At 46.8% G+C, this 17567-nt stretch overlaps 1 protein-coding gene and 1 long non-coding RNA gene across 3 annotated transcripts in view; one reads left to right on the top strand and one right to left on the bottom strand.

Moving 5' to 3' along the window:
- The window catches only part of LOC140622346 (uncharacterized), a 217160-nt gene extending 210349 nt beyond the window's left edge, over positions 1-6811 (top strand). The window contains exon 8 of the long non-coding RNA XR_012022130.1: positions 6376-6811. This is a non-coding gene — a long non-coding RNA (uncharacterized lncRNA). The remainder of the gene's footprint in view (positions 1-6375) is intronic.
- Positions 1-17567, bottom strand: part of KCNMB2 (potassium calcium-activated channel subfamily M regulatory beta subunit 2) — a 202137-nt gene that overhangs the window by 96987 nt on the left and 87583 nt on the right. The window lies entirely within an intron of this gene.

The following is a 17567-nucleotide window of genomic DNA, read 5'->3' as shown; positions in this document are numbered from 1 at the left end:
GATCCGCGTTTCCTCTTTTGAGAAAGAAGGGCATTGGGCTAGCAATGTAGGGTCTGGAAAGTCCTTTCAAGGAATTGGAGTCCCAGGGCTTAGGAGATTTAACTAAGCATCCTGGTTAAGGGGTGGGAAGCTGGGGGAGAGCTTGTCCACACACTTTCCAAAATATCTGTCTACTTTTTAAGGGGTTACGCCCAAAGTAGAATTTTAAATAAATTAGATAAGTGTTTCAGACAGTAAAGTGGGATTCCTCGGTTGATAGGAGACAAGCACTGAATGGGCGTACCAGGAGATCTGGCGGTTTTCTACCTACCTGGGCATCCGTAAGCAGTCACTATGAACTTCTGGGCTTTAGTTTTCCCACTGTAAGATTACTTACGTCTGCACAGATTTATTGTGAAGATTGAAGAGGATTGTGCACATGAAAGCACTTTGCAAACTCAAAGGCTTCAACAGATATTTAGATCTCTGGATCACTTTGGTCACTTTCGGGGTATGTTTCAGAAATTCGATGTACTGCCCTTAAGTTGGCTGAAGCAGTGGTTTTTAAGCTTCACTCCAATCCAACAGTTAGGTTCCCACATGAGGACCTTCCTGTTGTAAACTATCCCCAGGACTGCATGTTAATACATTTTTTTTTTCCCTAATGGGAAACATATTTTATGTCAGTGGTATGTTCTTAAAACTTTGCACAGTATTTAATTTGAATAACTGAAGACTAATTTCCCCAAATGAGTGTAAAAGGGAATGCACTGGCAGGACACAGAAATCTGCAGGCCCTATGGCAGTTCCCCCCTCACTTCTTTCTTTCTCTTCCTCCTTATTTCTCCTGTTCTGTCCATTTCCCTTTTCCTCTTCTCTTTCTTCTTTCCGTTTTCCTCCTTTTTCTTCTCTCTCCCTCGTCCAGAGGTGCTTTTATAGATCTAGAATCAGAATTAACTATTATCTTTAGTTTTCTCTCCTAAATCAGCAGCTCGTTGTTTCTTTAGGTACTTGTTTGGCCTTCTTTAAAGTATTTTAGCATATCTAATCTCTCTTCCAAAGTTATTTATTTTGGGATTCTGTTTTTTTGCACTGGCGACATGATTTGATTAATGATTAGAAACTTTGTTACGGTATTTAAAAAGGAGCATATAATCATAACAGTGACTGCTACAGATTTCCATTTCCATTATTCATGGAAACTCAGTTTAGCTAAGTTTAATAATTCAAAAATAATAATTCAGGTGCAATGGCCGATAGGAAAGTGACAAAGAATGAAAACGCTTGAATGTTTCCAACCTCTTTCAACATGTGGGTTTTCTTTATGAAATCCAGCTACATAGGACCACTGCTGGAGTCCATGATATACCCCCGTCCCTTGGGTGAGGTTTCTATAGTAATATTTCGTAATAAAAAAAAGGTAATATTTGGTAATAATATTTCATCTCTTCAGTGGAGATTCTGTGGCGTGATGGTAAGCGTAAGGCTGGAGAAGGCTCAAGTTCAAGTCCTGGCCCCAGGACTCAACTAACTTAGAGACCCCGGAGGGACAACTCATCGTTCAGTCTATATTTCTTCCTTTAGACAAACGGAAGGGGAAAGAAGTATTTCTCGGAGTGTTTGGGTGTCAAATGAGATCATTTAGACGACTGTGTCCTATAGCTCCTAAAGTGTTACACAGGCAGTATGTTATTACCAGTAAAACATCTTTGAACGCTACTCAAAGCACAACAAAATGGGAGAAAAATAATCTTAAAAATCTATGATTACCAAGATACTTGCACGATCAAGTCAATCTATATTTTCTTACTATCCTTTTAGAGGAGAGAATATCACAGATTCATTGTAATAACAAATTTACACTATAATACGCAACACAATATTTTCTCTATATTAGGATTTTCTGAATGTTATTTCATTTAAAATTTTGTGAAACATACTAACGCTCTGAAGGCTTTTGTTCAGTTTCAGCTAAAACTAATAAGTTCAAAGTTCATTTCTCTGTTTCTTGTATTTTCTCTGTTTCTTGTATTTTTAATACTTACAGAACATTTTTTAATAGGTAAAAGACATGGAAACATTTGTTCAAAATAGGAATATTCATTGATAGCAAAGCTGATAGACATTGGTATTCGCATTTTTTGATGGGAATATGAAGGTAGTTCACCATATTTATTAAAGTCTTACTTTTTTTTTCATATTTACCAACTTCCTTTTTCCCTTCAAGAATCAAAGAATATACAAATATAAACAAATCTACAAAGACGTGAAATTTGAGCTAGAAGTTCAGTAGTTATAAAAAATTAAAATTCCAAATGCCACTTTTAGGAAATTTTTTTTTTGGGGGGGTCATCTCCTTTTATTGTCCTTGGAATTGTAGACAGGACAATAGCTATACCTCTGAGACAGGAACAAGTTCTGAATGAAAAAGCATCTTTAGAGAGTTTTCAGGCTCAGAGTTTTTTAATGCTGCATGAGTTCTACTTCTGTGTGTTCTTATTATAAATTCATCATTATCTTTTTTATTAAAATAGTTATTTAGTGCCTTTTCACTTGACGCCTAAGGTGACAGAGATCAATAAGATTTGATGACAAATCTTATAAAGTTGTCAGAAAAATATGGTCATATGCTTGAATTTTAAAAATTCATGCTGTAGTGGCTGGCCACCAGTTTTATTCTGGAGATGAAGAAGCAAAATTTACGTTGTAAGACTAAACCTCAAATTACTGTCCTATAAAATACCTTTCACCTGAGCACTCAAAAATCTCAGTTTCTTTTATCATTTCAAAACTGCTAATTCTGAGAATTCTTATCTGAAATATCAAAAGCAAAAGAGAGAGTTGTTGTAGCCCACTTCATTCTTTGAGTCCCAATTTTGCTTATCCCAAACCCAATTTCTTTTCTCCCCTCCTACATCATTAATCAATTCAGGAATATTACCCAAACTTTAATTAATAGTAATCTTAGCAACAGTAACATGAAGTTTTCAGTAAGATTTCAATTGCATCAGGTAAAAGTATTTTTCCTTCCAGTTACATTCATGTGTAGTTTCACCTTTAGGGAAAAAAAAAAAAAAGCCTATTTAAAAATAGGCAGTTTATTAGAAATCTTCTGATTCCAAGGATTGTTGGATTTTCCCCTTTATCTTCATCTAGATTTTCAGAGAAGACAAAAGTAATGTAAATACTGGAATTTTCAAAATTGCAGGTTTTCCTCATATTCTGTTGGTTGCTCAGGAACAGAGATAGCAGTCATAAACATAAAAAAATAAATTGAGTAATAAAGATTGAGGTTCTGTATCAAACTTTGTTACAAACCCCTGGTCACTTCCACAGTTTCTGAAACTTCCTCCCTGGCCTGTAGTGCGGTCTGTGTCCCCTCCTGTAATTGTTTCACCCACATGATTCCTGAGCATTACTCTAATCCTCACAAGCAGCATCGAGCGTCCCACTGGAGATGTGTCTTGCCCATATTCTCTTTGCAGAAACCTTCCTTCAGCAATAGCTACTGGGTCCCCACTGTGCAGCCACACAGAAACTCCAGACTCACAAACCGAGGCTTATTACAAAGATATGATGAGAACCAACGAAGGAACTTTTGGACGTGGACATTAATCTTCCCTTTATCAAGCCACGAACCAAAAAATCTGATCTGACTTTCTAAATTATCCATGCCGTTCACCCTCCTCATGAGAGGTAAATCAAGAGTCAACCCTTTTTTAGTGGCCCTGCCATTATTTTGGAAACTGTCACTGCTGCAGTCGCAGATGTAAAATTTTCCTTAGTTCCTACTTCCAAGAGCATCCTCGTGCAGATCCCTGGGTGGAGATGCAGAGCTCTTCGTGCTACTCTTAGTCTCCTCCACTGGGCCATTTTGCCCTTGGATGGTATTTGTTTTCCTAAATCAAACATGCTCCAGAGATGTTCCCCATCTATCTAAATCTGTTCAGAGATTTCCTTCCTGTAAGAGGCACCTGCTAATTTGCTTCCATAATTAAAAAAATAAAAAATAATAAAAGCTGTCTGTACTTCTTGCCAGAAGACATTCGTGATCCAGAATAGCTTGGGATGTGATTTGTTTCTCTTTTAAACAGAAGGTTTTCTGAACTAAGCAGCTACAGTATGTCTAGCTCTCACTCTGATTCATCAGGGAGTCTCCTTGGCAACTAGCTTTCTTCCTCTTTGTGTTTTGGGAAAGTTCTTTCAATTAAAAATGAACAAATTAGGATGTTATTCTGTATATTGGCAAATTGAACACCAATAAAAAATAAATTTATTAAAAAAATGAACAAATTAAAAGTCATATGCCATATACAGATATGAACCTAGAGACATATACGAAAAGGTATTACTAAGAAGTGATAGTTTCCTATTTGCAAAAATGTGGGAATAGCAAAGTTTCTGTCTCTAACACAACGAAATGGAAATTGGTTATAGAACACTAGTTAGGGTTACAGGCTTTTAAAACGGCGTTTTAAACCACATATCATCATAAATTCACAAGAACATGTGGTTGTGGTGGTTAGTGTTTTTTCACGAAGCTTGGGGGAGTTTTCACTTTAATCAGAATTTAAGTTGACTTGCAACTTGAGTGGCACTTATCTCTAATTTAAGAGAGTAAAGGATAATTTACTCAGGAAATATTGACTGAACTATTTTTTAAGGTATTTATTTATTTATTTATTTATTTATTTATTTATTTATTTATGATAGTCACACACAGAGAGAGAGAGAGAGAGGCAGAGACCCAGGCAGAGGGAGAAGCAGGTTCCATGCACCGGGAGCCCGACATGGGATTCGATCCCGGGACCCCGGGGTCATGCCCTGGGCCGGAGGCAGGTGCTCAACCGCTGAGCCCCCAGGTGCCCCCGTGACTGGACTATTAAAGGCTTAATTAAGTTTTCTTCGTTCAGTTTCTACCTGTCATAGCTGTTGCCGCAGAGTGACGCCGATGTAAGGAGGCGGCAGTTGGCCGAGCAGGAGACCGTGGCTGGCGGCCGTCAGAGGCAGAGGTAGGAGGGGCCGCAGGAGGCACCCGATGGCTGTGACGGAGCTCCTCTCGCCCGCGTGCCAGCTCTGCACGGCAGTGTGATGATGTCGTGCCCAAGTGAGCTACTGGAGTAGCAAATATTAATTTCTTAGTTTAGAAGTAGGGCCGGGGTGGATGCAGCAGGCGCGGCGGGCGGCCCGGCTCGCAGGAGCAAGAGCTACTTGGGGTCTCGCTGCCGTCGGGGGTACGGACACCACAGGCCCATCCTGCGGGGCTCGGCCTGCGCCTCGGGGTCACAGACAGCAGTCACCTCTGGGCTATGACGGGTTAGAGTGTCACTATTGCCGACTGGGGCCTGTTCAACGAGCGTTCAGATGCCGACAGCTACTGGACTGAGCTCTGCCAGCGGCCGCATCTGCCAAGGGCAGTGCATGCAGGGCCGAGGCGCCAATGTGACCCGGACCCAGGCCTCTGCATCACACCCTTGCTCTCCACCCAGGTTACTCCACCTGCTCAAAGGGCGTCTCTTCAGTAGTCTGTGCCTCTGCTCAAGTGGCCCGAGGCAGCGCCCTTGGAGCAGCTGTCCCGCATGCAAAGTCCTGAAGAAGAGGAAGAGGAAGGAGCAAGCCTTCCAGATGGATGAAGGATTTATCTACTTCTTTAGGGAAGAAAAGGGGGGAATACGGCAGATGAGTGTTTTTCATCAGTGCTCGATAAGCCTTCTATGAAGTCAGGGTCATTAGTAAAGAGAAGCAGTTGATGGGTGAAGGTTAAACTGAGGTCCAGGCTGTCCCGTATGGTCATCACCAGCCACATATGGCCACTATGTACTCGAGATGAGGCGAGTCCAAAGTAAGATGCAGGGTAAGTACAAATTGCACACCTGAATTTTAACACTTAGTATAAAACAGATTGCACTATATCTCATTAATTTTTACGTGGTAACGTAACATCTTAGATATATTAAAATCATCAAAATTGGTTTTAGCTCTTCTTTTTACTTTGCTTTAATGTGACCATTAGAAAACTTAAAATAATGTATATGGCTCACTTTCGTGGCCTGCACTGTATTCCTACTGGACGATGTTAATGTAGAGTTTGAGCTTGAGGGGGATATTGCTTAGGAGACGCTGAAGGAAAGATATGAGTAGGTAAGTGATAAAATTATACTCGAAGGTTGTGTTCTACCTATTGCAGAATAGAAAAGTTTTCGGGGAGAAGACAATAGAGGAGAGGAAGAGATGGCCGATACCATCATCGTGCAAGTACTTATGTGCCAGTCATGCTGCTCAGTTATCTTTCTTGATTCTCACAACAACATTCGTATGTAACTATTTCTGTTTCAATATGAGAAAATTAAAGGGTAGAACTGCTAAGTAATTTGCTCCAAATTATCTAACCTACAGAGAGAAGATTGAGGATCCAAATTCAGACCTTTTCTGCGTCCTTCTACCTGCCCAGGGAGATGGAGAATGGCAGGAGCTGCTGGATCGTGACTATACACACGGCGAACAGCAAGGAAACACCGCAACAGAAAGCTTAGCAGGCCTTGAGAAGACACCCATGTAGATGATTAAGAAAAGGAGACTTGAGCAAACCTTAGGATCAAGAGCCCTGGAGATGCAGAGTGACGTGAAATACATTTCCAAGCCCCAACTTGGGGGTTATGATGATGGAAAAAGGACTGATCTCTGCAAAATCCATTGCACGAGTTAATTGCAGAATCAGAGGCAAAACAGGGATTGGGTCCATACTGTAAGACACTGTCCAGCTGGGTGAGAGGCAGAAAGAACCACACACACACACACAAAAAAAATAAATAAATAAATTAATTAATTAATTTTAAAAAAAGAACCACAAAATAGAGTCTCTAGTCTTCTCTATTTGGGAAGGTGAGAAATACGCCTCTGAAACTGGTAACACACCTTGGGGTAGAGCGAATAAGGGCACCCGTCCAGGGGGTAGGAGGCACAAGTTGGTTCTCCCCAGGTTGTTGGGTAACTAGTAGTGTGACATTGTATATGTTACTTAACCCTTCTATGCTCAAGTTTTTTATCTGTAAAGTTGGCATGACATTATCTTTTCATGGCCGTTAAGAGGACTAAAATCCAAATAAGTGAGGAGTAATACCCACATGCACACACCTTATGGATTGTAAAGTACTATAACTGCCTTGAAAATCCATCCATTAGCTACTAATGGGTTAGACAGATCTAGGACCAGTGTTTTTGGGGACCTTTGTTAAATCTCCAGACGTCTTCAGGCTTCTGGCTCATTCCTAGTACTGACTGAATGTGAATTCCATTGACCTTGTCAGCAGTTTTATTTTTTTTTTATTTTTTTAATTGGAGCTCAATTTGCCAAATATAGCATAACACCCAGTGCTCATCCCATCAAGTGCCCCCCTCAGTGTCAGCTGTTTTAAAAACTAACATTTATTAAGCACATATAACTAATTTTTACTTCTTATAGCAACTCTGCAAGGTTGGCAAGTTCTGAGTTTTAGCCATTCTAGTATGTGGGAGGGGACGGCCTTAAATCTAGATTCTCTCACACAGGTTCTGTGCCCTTGCCTCCAATTCCCAGAGTCTGATCCTTTTGTTTTTGGAGTGGGGTCCGGGTCTGCATATTTAAAAAAAAAATCTTCTAGAGACTGCAATAGGCATTGAGGCTCAGGAACCACCGCTCAGGGAAGCTCTTAGAGCCGAGGGTCTCGTGGGGAGCTGGGAACTTGGACTGTTAGGGCAGTTTCAGTCTGACCCCTGAGGAAGCTACCGATTCCCATCCTGCAGGAACACACAGGTGCCTGAAAATCCGCCAACGAAAGCCCTTCAGACAGTGCGGGTGTCCTCTGGAGTCACCTGCTGAAGGCATCTGGGGCCTAAGAGATGGTCTAACAAAGTTTTCGGGCTGCAAGTCTGTTATTTTTTCTTTCCTGGGACACTTTTTGCTGAGAGCATAGGGGTGAGAATTAGAGGCAAGACTCTGACGAGGTAGTTGGATGAGGGGGTGTAGGTCTGTTCCGGAGACTACGCGTGTATACATGCCAGGAGGGAGAGAGGCCTAGGGGGGGTCCGTCATCGTGCCAGCAGCTTCGAGAGCCAGAAAGAGAAATTCCTGGTATGAGAACTGAATTCTAGTATTTTTTCAGTAAAGTGTACTATTGAGTATTTTAGCTATGTTTCTGTTTCCCTGCCTTTTAGATTTCCAGAGGGATGAAACAAAAACTCCTCAAAAATAAAGACGGGGTCGGGGGGGAAGAGATTTGGATCAAGGAGAGCCAACGTGAGTGGCAGCAGCCTCCAGCCAGCCCGGCCGGGGGCGCAGAAGCTGTCAGTGCAGCGGGAGGACGCGCTTCTAGCCAGACAGGCCTTGAGGAGTCCCCGGGGCCCCACAGGCACCGGCAGAGTCCGTCCAAGGAGAGGCTCGACCTTCTCCCGTCTCGGCTCCCTCACCTTATGTCCTTCCCACAGGCTTTGCTCCAACGGTTCTGGGCTTGGGGGAGCCATGCCGTCGCCTCTACAAGGAGGGGAGAGGGGGCAGTGCTGGCTTGTGGGTGGGGGCTACGGTGGGGCTTGGGGTCCTGTGCTGGGGTAGACCCGCTGCATCCTCCCCACGCTCCCATGCCGAGGTCTGACCCTCTGCTCTCCTCCATCTCCTTCGGGGGAACCGGCCAACAGATAAGCAAGTTGGTGAATTGAGGGTCAGGAGGGGCGCGATGAGGCGCGTGGAAGGGTGCGAGGGACGGCTCTGGGTCCCCCGTGACCGAGTCCTGTAGGTGGTGAGGAGGCCGGTGGTGCCAGTGGCTGAGGGGACGCTGCCGGTCCCCGTCCATCTCCTCCCAGTCCCTCCAGTTCCAAGGCCGTCCTCCGAGTCTCGCCCGCTGGTGGCTCCGCGCGTCCGGGTGTCCACGGGAGGCGAGGCTGTCAGCCGACGTGACATGCTCCCGGGCCATCCTACTCCTCGGCCGCTGCCATCAGGCTGCCACAGCCCGTGAGGAGAAGAAAACCTGCAGATGTTTCCAGTAGTCCTGCCGGGTTTCCCTCTCTCCCACTGTCCTCGGGAGAGGTGGGCAGTGACGCGGAGCTGCTGGTGGGAACACCAAACCCACTGGGCCGGGGCCATGGGCAGCAGGGGACACCGGGGCGTGTGCTCCACCTGGGCCACCCGGGCCACCCGGGAGGATGCGGCCCAAGTCCCCGCCCAGCCTCCCCGCAGGCGCAGGCTCCTGCGTGGGCTCCTGCGTGGGCTCCTGGGTGGGCTCCTGCGTGGGCTCCTGCGTGGGCTCCTGCGTGGGCTCCTGCGTGGGCGTCCCAGGCCTTGGCTTTGTCCCTCCCGCGGTCCGCACTCTGCCGATCCTTTCATCGCTCGCAGTGTAAAGCTGTCCTTTGTGTACATGGTCTTCCTTACGGCTCCCAGGGGTTTTCACAGGAAGAGTGTTGTCATTTATAAAAGTACAAATACATGAGGACGGAGAGAAAGCCCCGAGCCAGGGGCCGTCTGTGGATTGACACCAGCGCGAGGTCAGCACCCTGGGGAAGCCACCTGCCCACTCAGGGTTCAGTGGGGTGATGCTGCTGGGGTGTTTGGTCACATCCCAGACCAACGGGCCAGGAGCTCAGGTGGGCCCCGACAGGCAGCGTGGACGCAGCGCTCGGCCTTCTGGGCCTGGGTCAGCCTCAGCCCCGGGGCCACTGCCGGGCGGGGGGACTGTGCCTTGGGGGGCTCCCTGCACCCCCGGCCAGGCCCTCTTGCCTGCCCCCCGAGAGATTCCGCTTGGAGAGGCCTCAGGGGACCGGCAGGTGACAGGAGGCCACGACTCTCCACTCACTGAAACTGTCAAGGTGAGTCTTTGGTCCTGTGATCGCGCTGCGGCCGCTCTAATGGATCATCCGGCCTTTGCCCATGGCGTGCCCCAAACCGAGCCCGTTCTCTTGTCCCCAGGAGGGGCCTGGAGCACACAGTTCCACCTTTAGATGTACTTTTCTAAGGAAATGTGTGAGCACTAATTAAAGATTATGTAAATTTACCAAAGCAAACACTTTTAAAAGGAAAAACCTAAGGAAAAAAAATGCTCAGATGCTAACTCGCGGTCCTACCCACGGTTGCCCTTAGTCAGGTGTTGTCCTGAGTCTACCCCGAGCAGGTGTGGCAGGACTTCTGACATCTACAGAATCAGTCCCAGCGGGGGCGGGCAGGTCATCCTTCTAAACTTCACCTCGGTCTCCTTGGAGTGACCTCGGGAGCACGGAAGCCGGTTCTGGGCTTGATTCCACTTAGAAGAATAAACCCCATTATTTTAGACCTCATCAGGTTCTCGAAGTCTAGGTGGTGTTTACTACTAGGTGATTTAAATATACCACGTTTTCACGAATGGTTATGAAAAGGCTCATTAGGCTTTGAAATAATAATATCTTTTTACAATAGCACATGATGAGTGAATTAAAAATGTATCGAAATCCTATTTTAAAATTACATTATCCTTCATTCAACATTTAAGAAATAGTTGCTGAATACCTACAGATGCCAGACCCGTGGTGCTGAGGACTCAAAGCAAATAAAAGTGCCCTCGTGGAGATTCTCTTCTACAGCCACAATTAGTACAACTAGAAATGTGTATTTTTAAAAAATTTTCTAAAGATTTCATTTATTTATTCATGAGAGACACAGAGAGAGAGAGGCAGAGACACAGGCAGAGGGAGAAGCAGGCTCCATGCAGGGAGCCTGATGTGGGACTCGATCCCAGGACTCCAGGATCCTGCCCTGGGCCGAAGGCAGATGCTCAACCGCTGAGCCACCCAGGGATCCCTAGAAACGTGTATTATTGGAAGATGATTGTTCAAGGCACATGTCAGGTTGGAAGGGGGGTGGGTAGGAAGGGCAGGACCTGCAGTCACAGCTGTGGTCGTCTTGCCGAGAACAGAATTCCAGGTGCAATTCTGGAAGAAGAGGGTTCTTGGCAAGGGGAGCAGTAGATGAGAAAGGCCCTGAAGCCAGAGCATGCCCACTGGGTCCTAGGAATGGTGAGGAAGGCCCGGTGGCTACACTGGCTGAGCAAGTAGAGAGCAGTAGAGGAAGCCGGGCTGTGGCAGAAGATGGGGAGGCCATGTAGGGACTGGGGCTTCTACTCTATGAGAGGTGGGTCGTGAGAAAAGGGGGATCATAGCTGACTGCTTTCACCAGGGTCACTCTGCCATCTCGTTGGGAACAGACTGTAGTGGGACAGAAGGTAGACCCTGGGAGCCTGCACTGACGGGTGAGAGACGCAGGCAGTTAGCGGTAGGACTGGTGGCATCAAGTTCTGGGATCTTGTTTAAGATCACCTGGTCTTGCTGATGGGCTAGATGCAGGGACTGAGGACAGTTGGTCTTGAGCAACTGAAGAGGTCTTGAGATGAAACGAGCATGGACGAAACGGGTTTGGAGAAGAGAGGCGTTTGCCTTAAAATGTTCAGTTTAAGATACATCTTAGGTACCAGGTGGAGATATGGAGCAGGCAGTAAGATCGAGGAGTCTGGAGTCCAGGGTAGAAGCGTAAGGAGCTGTGAGGTCACGAGAGGTGTGGAAAGCTGCAATATTAGGTTAAGTCATCCAGAGAGTAGATGGAGGGAGAGTGAAGGAGAGGCAGGGGAGACGAGGAGCCAACCGGGGGCGGGGGCTGGAAAAGAGTGGTCGGCGCCACGAAGAGGAGCTAAGGAGAGAGTGGTGTCAAGTAAGCGAAGAAAGGAGGAGGGAGGGATGAAATCATGTCGAATACTCCCGACGTGTTAGCAAATCGAGGCCCGAGAATTTCTATTTTTGATCTAACAAGTAGATCAAGAGTCAATTGGTGGAGTTATGTGGGCAAAGTCTAAGTGAAGTGGATTTAAGAAAGAAAGGAAAGGAAATCAGTGGAGAGAGGAATACAGACCTTGAAAGGAGCTTTACGGTAAAGGAAGGGAGGAAAAATGAGGCAGTTCCTGTAGAGAAGTGGAATTAAAGAAAGGTTCTTGAAGGATCAGAGGAGACCAGCCTGCCTTTAGGGTGATGATGATGGAACCTAATGCTGCAGGGGTGAAGCGCTGTCCTGGGGGGTCTGGAATCCAGTGCCCATGGGTGGGGCTGGCCTGTCACAGAAGCCTACACGAGGGAAGGTGGGACCTAGGAGCGCCTAGGGGTGGGGAGTATGGTGGCGGGAGCTTGAAGAAGTTCTCTTGTGGCTGTTTCTGTTTTTTTTTTTTTTTTTTTTTTGTTTTTCAGATTAAGATCATCATCTGAAAGTGAAGATGCAGCCTTAGGGACTGCAGATTCGAGAAATAAGATGGAATAGAAGAAGGTCATACTTGGCCGTAGACGAGGGAGACCTAACGGGCTTGCCCTAACGCCCATTTGAGGTTTACAGCCATGGAGGAAAGGGGGACTGTCTTCTGTTGCATGTTGGTATTGAGCTCTTTCCGAGCACGTGGGTACAAGCGCAGGGTCAGTGGAGAGCTACATCTAACCAGGGTGAAGCCTGGGTTGAGGTTTTGCCAAGCATGGGCGAGGTGTTGAGCATGGGCGATGGAATTGAGGAGGCAGCGAAGGAATGATCGGAAATCATAGTTGGTTACGGACTTGCAGCTGGGCAAGAGAGAAGGTGAAGTAGGGACAAGGAGGAGGCAAGAGACAGCAAAAGGGTAGTATGGCCCGTGCCTGGGAGACCTTGGGGTCACCAGCACTCGTTGGCAAGGTGCGGGAGGAAATGAGCTAGGGAGCTGGGAGGTGGTGAGGGAATGGGGGCTTCGGGGTTGGAGCATGGGCGCGTCGCGGGTTTGGGGAAAGGCAAGCCTGGAGCTGGGGCTGGGGCCCTAGGCATTGGGCGGCTGAGACAGGAAGGCGGACCGCACCACGGGAGGGGATGTTTCCGGAACTGAAAGGGAAGACTCATCGGTGTGACTTTTGAAGTTGTTAAGAATTTGAAGAATTGCTCAAATCTAGGTTAAAGATGTTGAAGACAGGAATGTAAGACACACTATTATCGTCCTCGGCGCGCACAGATCTCAGTGGCTCACAGCGACGTTTCACTACGGGGACAGGAAATCACGACACCAGTGTTCGCACAGACCGTGAGCGGTGGGAGGCTCTGCCCTGCTCCTCCCCGAGCAATCTTTATGTTCCTCTAGTTGTGCTGCGATCACCCTTCTACGTATCGGTTCTCCTAACCCAACCGTAAGCACTTCAAGGATAAGGTGACACTGGTTCTCCTGCGCGCGTCAGGCCGGCATCGCGGCTCAGCGGGTAGACGGTAGGCCTCTGTCACATGCAGCAGACGGGGGTTAGGAACACGAGTCCCGAAGTCTGACACGACGGGGTTCTAGCCCCAGTCGCCTCCTACTAGCCACGTAGCCCGCAAGAGACCCTGGAGCCCGTTTCCTCCTCTATAAAATGGGGGCGACAACGACAGCCTTTTATAGGGACGTGGTGAAGAGTGGGTAAGACGCGGCCCTACAGGTAGCGAGCTCAGGGTAGTCCTGGTGCTCGGGATGTGCTTCGTGGCCCTTCACTACGGCTGCACGAAGGGGTAAGACTGGGTGCTTGGGTCACTTCAGGGCACCCTGGCGCGCAGCCGCCTCCGCTAGGGTCCAGAGCAGAGGGGCCCTGGGGAGCTGGATCATCATTGTCGCCTTCTGTCTGTTTTCCGCTTTTCCGCCCAAAGCACAGCCGAGCTGCTCTGAGGCCCTGGGGGCTGAGATGCTGAGGCTAGCAGGTGGGAGCACGGCCACGCGCGGGCCGGCCGCCCCTCCAGGGGTCGGGCCGGGCCCGCGTATCTGACCTCCCACACGGTTGCACAAGTGGGAGAGAATCCAAGCAGCTCGTGTCAACACTCCGCGCAACCGAGGAGTGTCCTCTTGTGCGTGAGGTTGGAATTCTGGTAGAATCACCCTGAATTTGGAAACTCGAATTCTACGGAAGTTTTCATCCAGTGGGTCTAGAAGTTTTTTTTTTGGAAACAATACAGAGGTTTCTACCTACTTCCTGGACCTCCTTAGATTTTTCCGGGTTCAAGCCAACATCAGCTAAATGTTCTATTTCTTTTTATGGCCTGTGCACTGGCACGTAAGTGAGAGAGGGGCTGTGGCAGCGGGTAGCTTTCAGGAGTCCATTCTTTTATTTATTTATTTATTTTTAATTTATTATTTTTTAGGAGTCCATTCTTTTATTTATTTATAATTTATTATTATTTTTAGGAGTCCATTCTTTTATTTATTTATTTTTAATTTATTATTATTATTTTTAGGAGTTTATTTATTTATTTATTTATTTATTTATTTATTATTTTTAGTCTATTATTTATTTTTTTTAGGAGTCCATTCTTTTAACGCAAGCACCACACTGAATTGGGAACAGCTTTCTGCTCTGGAGCCGAGTCCACGGTCACCCGCGACCTGCTCCTAGGACAGTTCTCCCAGGGGAGGAGGCCATCCCTCTGCGCACATCCCTAGGCAGGAAAACATTTGAAGGGTGAATCAGGAGACCCAGATTTTAGTCACATAAGTGGGTGACTTTGGGGACATTACATCACCTCCCCAAACTTCACTTCCTCCTTAGAATTAGCAAATCAGCGGCCTCACAGTATAAACAGCACAGCAGAGTGGTTACAACCACTTGACGTTGGAGTCAGATGACCTGGTTCAAACCTTGGACTCAAACCTTAAAAACTACATGACGTTGATCCCTAACTGTATCACCTATAAAACGGAGGTGAGAGGTTCATAAGGATCGAGGCCTCCTGGGGTACAGCCTCCCATGAGTCAGTCAGCGGGCTGTGGTCTCCAGGTAGGGTTGTTCATCAACATAATGAAGCCCTTAGGACACCGGCAGGTGGCATTGAGTGGTTGTTGTCGTTATGCCTCTAAGATGTCTTCCTCCTTAGATTTATCTTTTCTTTAACATCCCTCAATTTTTAGTCCCCACTCCCTCTATCTAGTGGGAAGAGCCCACAGATGCTGCTGGAGTCCCTATAATGCTCAGGACAGACATTTTTCCCACCAAAAAACAACTCCCCTGCTCTTGAGGGTTGCTGGAGCAGGAAGGAGTTTAAAGGCTGCTTTGAGACTCTGGGAGATGTATTTTCTTTTTATTCACCAAATAAGTATGTATTGGCAAGGGTGATGCTTCTGACCCTATATGAGTTGATGAGGGACTAATACCTATTTTATGTCCTTAACTTTCCAGTGGGAAAGCTCAAAAAGTCTAGAAGAATCAGCAAACACCTACTCTGGCCACCCTCAAGTCAAACCCTGGGCTCTATCCACGTGTGTTCTCTTTCCCTGAGCTCTGTGGTTCGTGCCTCTTTACCCTCCACTTGGGGCACAGCCTCCCTCTACAGTATATCCCTCCATCTTTCATGCCTCTTAAAATCCCATTCATCCAAAAAAAAAAAAAAATCCCATTCATCCTTTAAGTAGGGAAGGACTCACACGCGATGTCTCCATGATGGTTCTCTAAATCCTCCAAGTGCTTTCCTTTGTCCCTCCGACCCCCAGAGCCCAGTGATTTCTGTCTCATGACCCATCTCCTAGCCAGCCCGGTATTGCAAGTGCTGCTGTTCCTGCCTCGTCAGGCCTCTTAAATGATAAGTCCCTAATTCTTCTTTGAATTGTGTAGAATTTAGCACACCGTGTTATACACAGCAAGGGCTCACCCAACGGTTGTTGAATTGCAGTATTGTCCCCATGACTAAGCTCCAGGCCGGCTGGTCACTGCAGGTCACAGCTCCGCCTGCGCAGGATCCCTGTTTTGATGTTCTTCATTATCACTTCTACAACCTCCACACTTACCCTCCTTCCTCCCTCTCCTCAGCAAGGCGCGAGCTATTTTAGGAACGCAGTACAAGGTGGCAGCTGCTATTTATAAAGTAGGAAGTGGTCTGTAGTCTTCTGTGGGTCACCTGTCCATCCCTCTTCATTTGTGCTTGAAAGAGATGTTTCCTACAAGCTCTTGTGAGTTCCTTTCTTCCCATCACCCCACCGACCTTACTCGCTACCTCAATCATTGAGGATTTTAATTTTATTTTTGCCTTGGCTTCCATTTTCCATTTGATTTGGATTTCTTCCCTATTCCTTCTCTCTTCTCATAAAAAAGCAGAAGCGAGAGAAAAACCACACTAATCTATGTAAATGTCTTTTTATGAATTGGACCTCAAGATGAGAACTTCATTACTAAAGGAAAAATGAACCTCTGCTCCCGTGATTTGGTAGGAAATATGGTGTTTTATAAAGTCTTAAGCACTTCCTTTTTTTATCGTGGTAATATATAAACCATTTAATGTTCTAATCACTTGCTACTGCAAAATGGAAGACCTGGTAATAGGAGCTTCATTTTTAGCACTGATGAGCTTGGGTCAGCTTGTAAGTACGGTGTTCACACGCATGTATGCAGGAAATGGGATTCAGACACATACGTGGAGCAACAGTATTGATCTCACGGGTCTATAACGTCAGGACCTCAGGAGTAACGAGATTCACCATTTCAGGTCTTCAAAGAACTTCTCAACGCGGCCCCCTGACAATTCTCCTTCCCTACCCCCATCTAACCTTGTTTCTGCCAAGGTTCTAATATTAAGGTCAATCACGTCTTATTTCCTTAAACACATCTGTTGGTTTTCCACTATGTACAGCATGTGGTGCGGAACTCCTTAGTGTGGCAGAAAGGGCCTTAGACTCCACCCCATTTGTATTTTTGACTCCTCTTCCACTCCCGTATTCAGCGCACATTTTAGTCCAGCCACGGCAAGCTGCTCTCCTTTCTCTGAGGACACTGGGCCCTTCTGTGCCTTTGACCCTCTCAGCAACAGCTCCCATTTCCTGCAAGGCTCGGCTTGTCCTCCGACCCCAGCTCCTCTTAGCATGCCCCTACTCTTCCTTCTAGTGTGAAAAGGACGAGCAGAGAGCGTGGTGCAGAGCAAGGGCTCAGTAAATAAATGTTCAGTGAATGACTAGACAACTCAGTTGGCAAATTCGAAGGAAGATCAGTGTCTCATGAATGGGTTATGTTCTGATATTTAGGAGTCCGTTTAATTCAACATGACTGACCCTTTCTTTCCTTGAAAGCTCTTTCCTTACTCTTTCTTTCCTTGAAAGCTCTTAGTGACAAAAGAAGACCCTCTTCCTCAGTAATTTTCACAGTAATTATTGCCCTGGAGGCTCCTGCTCCATCTGCTTGGCGGAGCAGCAATCCTAGGGGAGGAAAGGAATGGAAGTTTGGAAGGAAGGTGGGTAGCCAGGAGTGGACCTCGGGGGCCTAGGCCTGGGGCAGTAGAGGTTCTGACAGAGGTTTATATTACTTTGCTAGAGCTGTCATAACAAAGCACCACGGACTGGGTGGCCTACACAACAGGAATTCGTTTTCTCACAGTTCTTGAGGCTGGAGGTCAGAAATCAAGATGCCTGCAGGGCTGGTTTCCTCAAGGCCTCTCATGGCCGTCCTCCCCGTGTCCTCAGCGGTCTTCCCTCCGTGTGCGTCTCTGTGCTGTTTCCTCTTAGGATGAGGACACTCATCAACTTGACCTATTTTACCTAAATGCCCTCACATTCTGAGAAACTGGGGGGTCAGAACTTGGGCCTGTGAGTTTTGTGGGG

Source organism: Canis lupus, chromosome 31, assembly GCF_048164855.1.
Source record: "Canis lupus baileyi chromosome 31, mCanLup2.hap1, whole genome shotgun sequence".
NCBI classification, from domain to species: domain Eukaryota; kingdom Metazoa; phylum Chordata; class Mammalia; order Carnivora; family Canidae; genus Canis; species Canis lupus.
The sequence above is the reverse complement of the archived record's forward strand: the minus strand, read 5'-3'. Positions and strand labels throughout refer to the sequence as shown.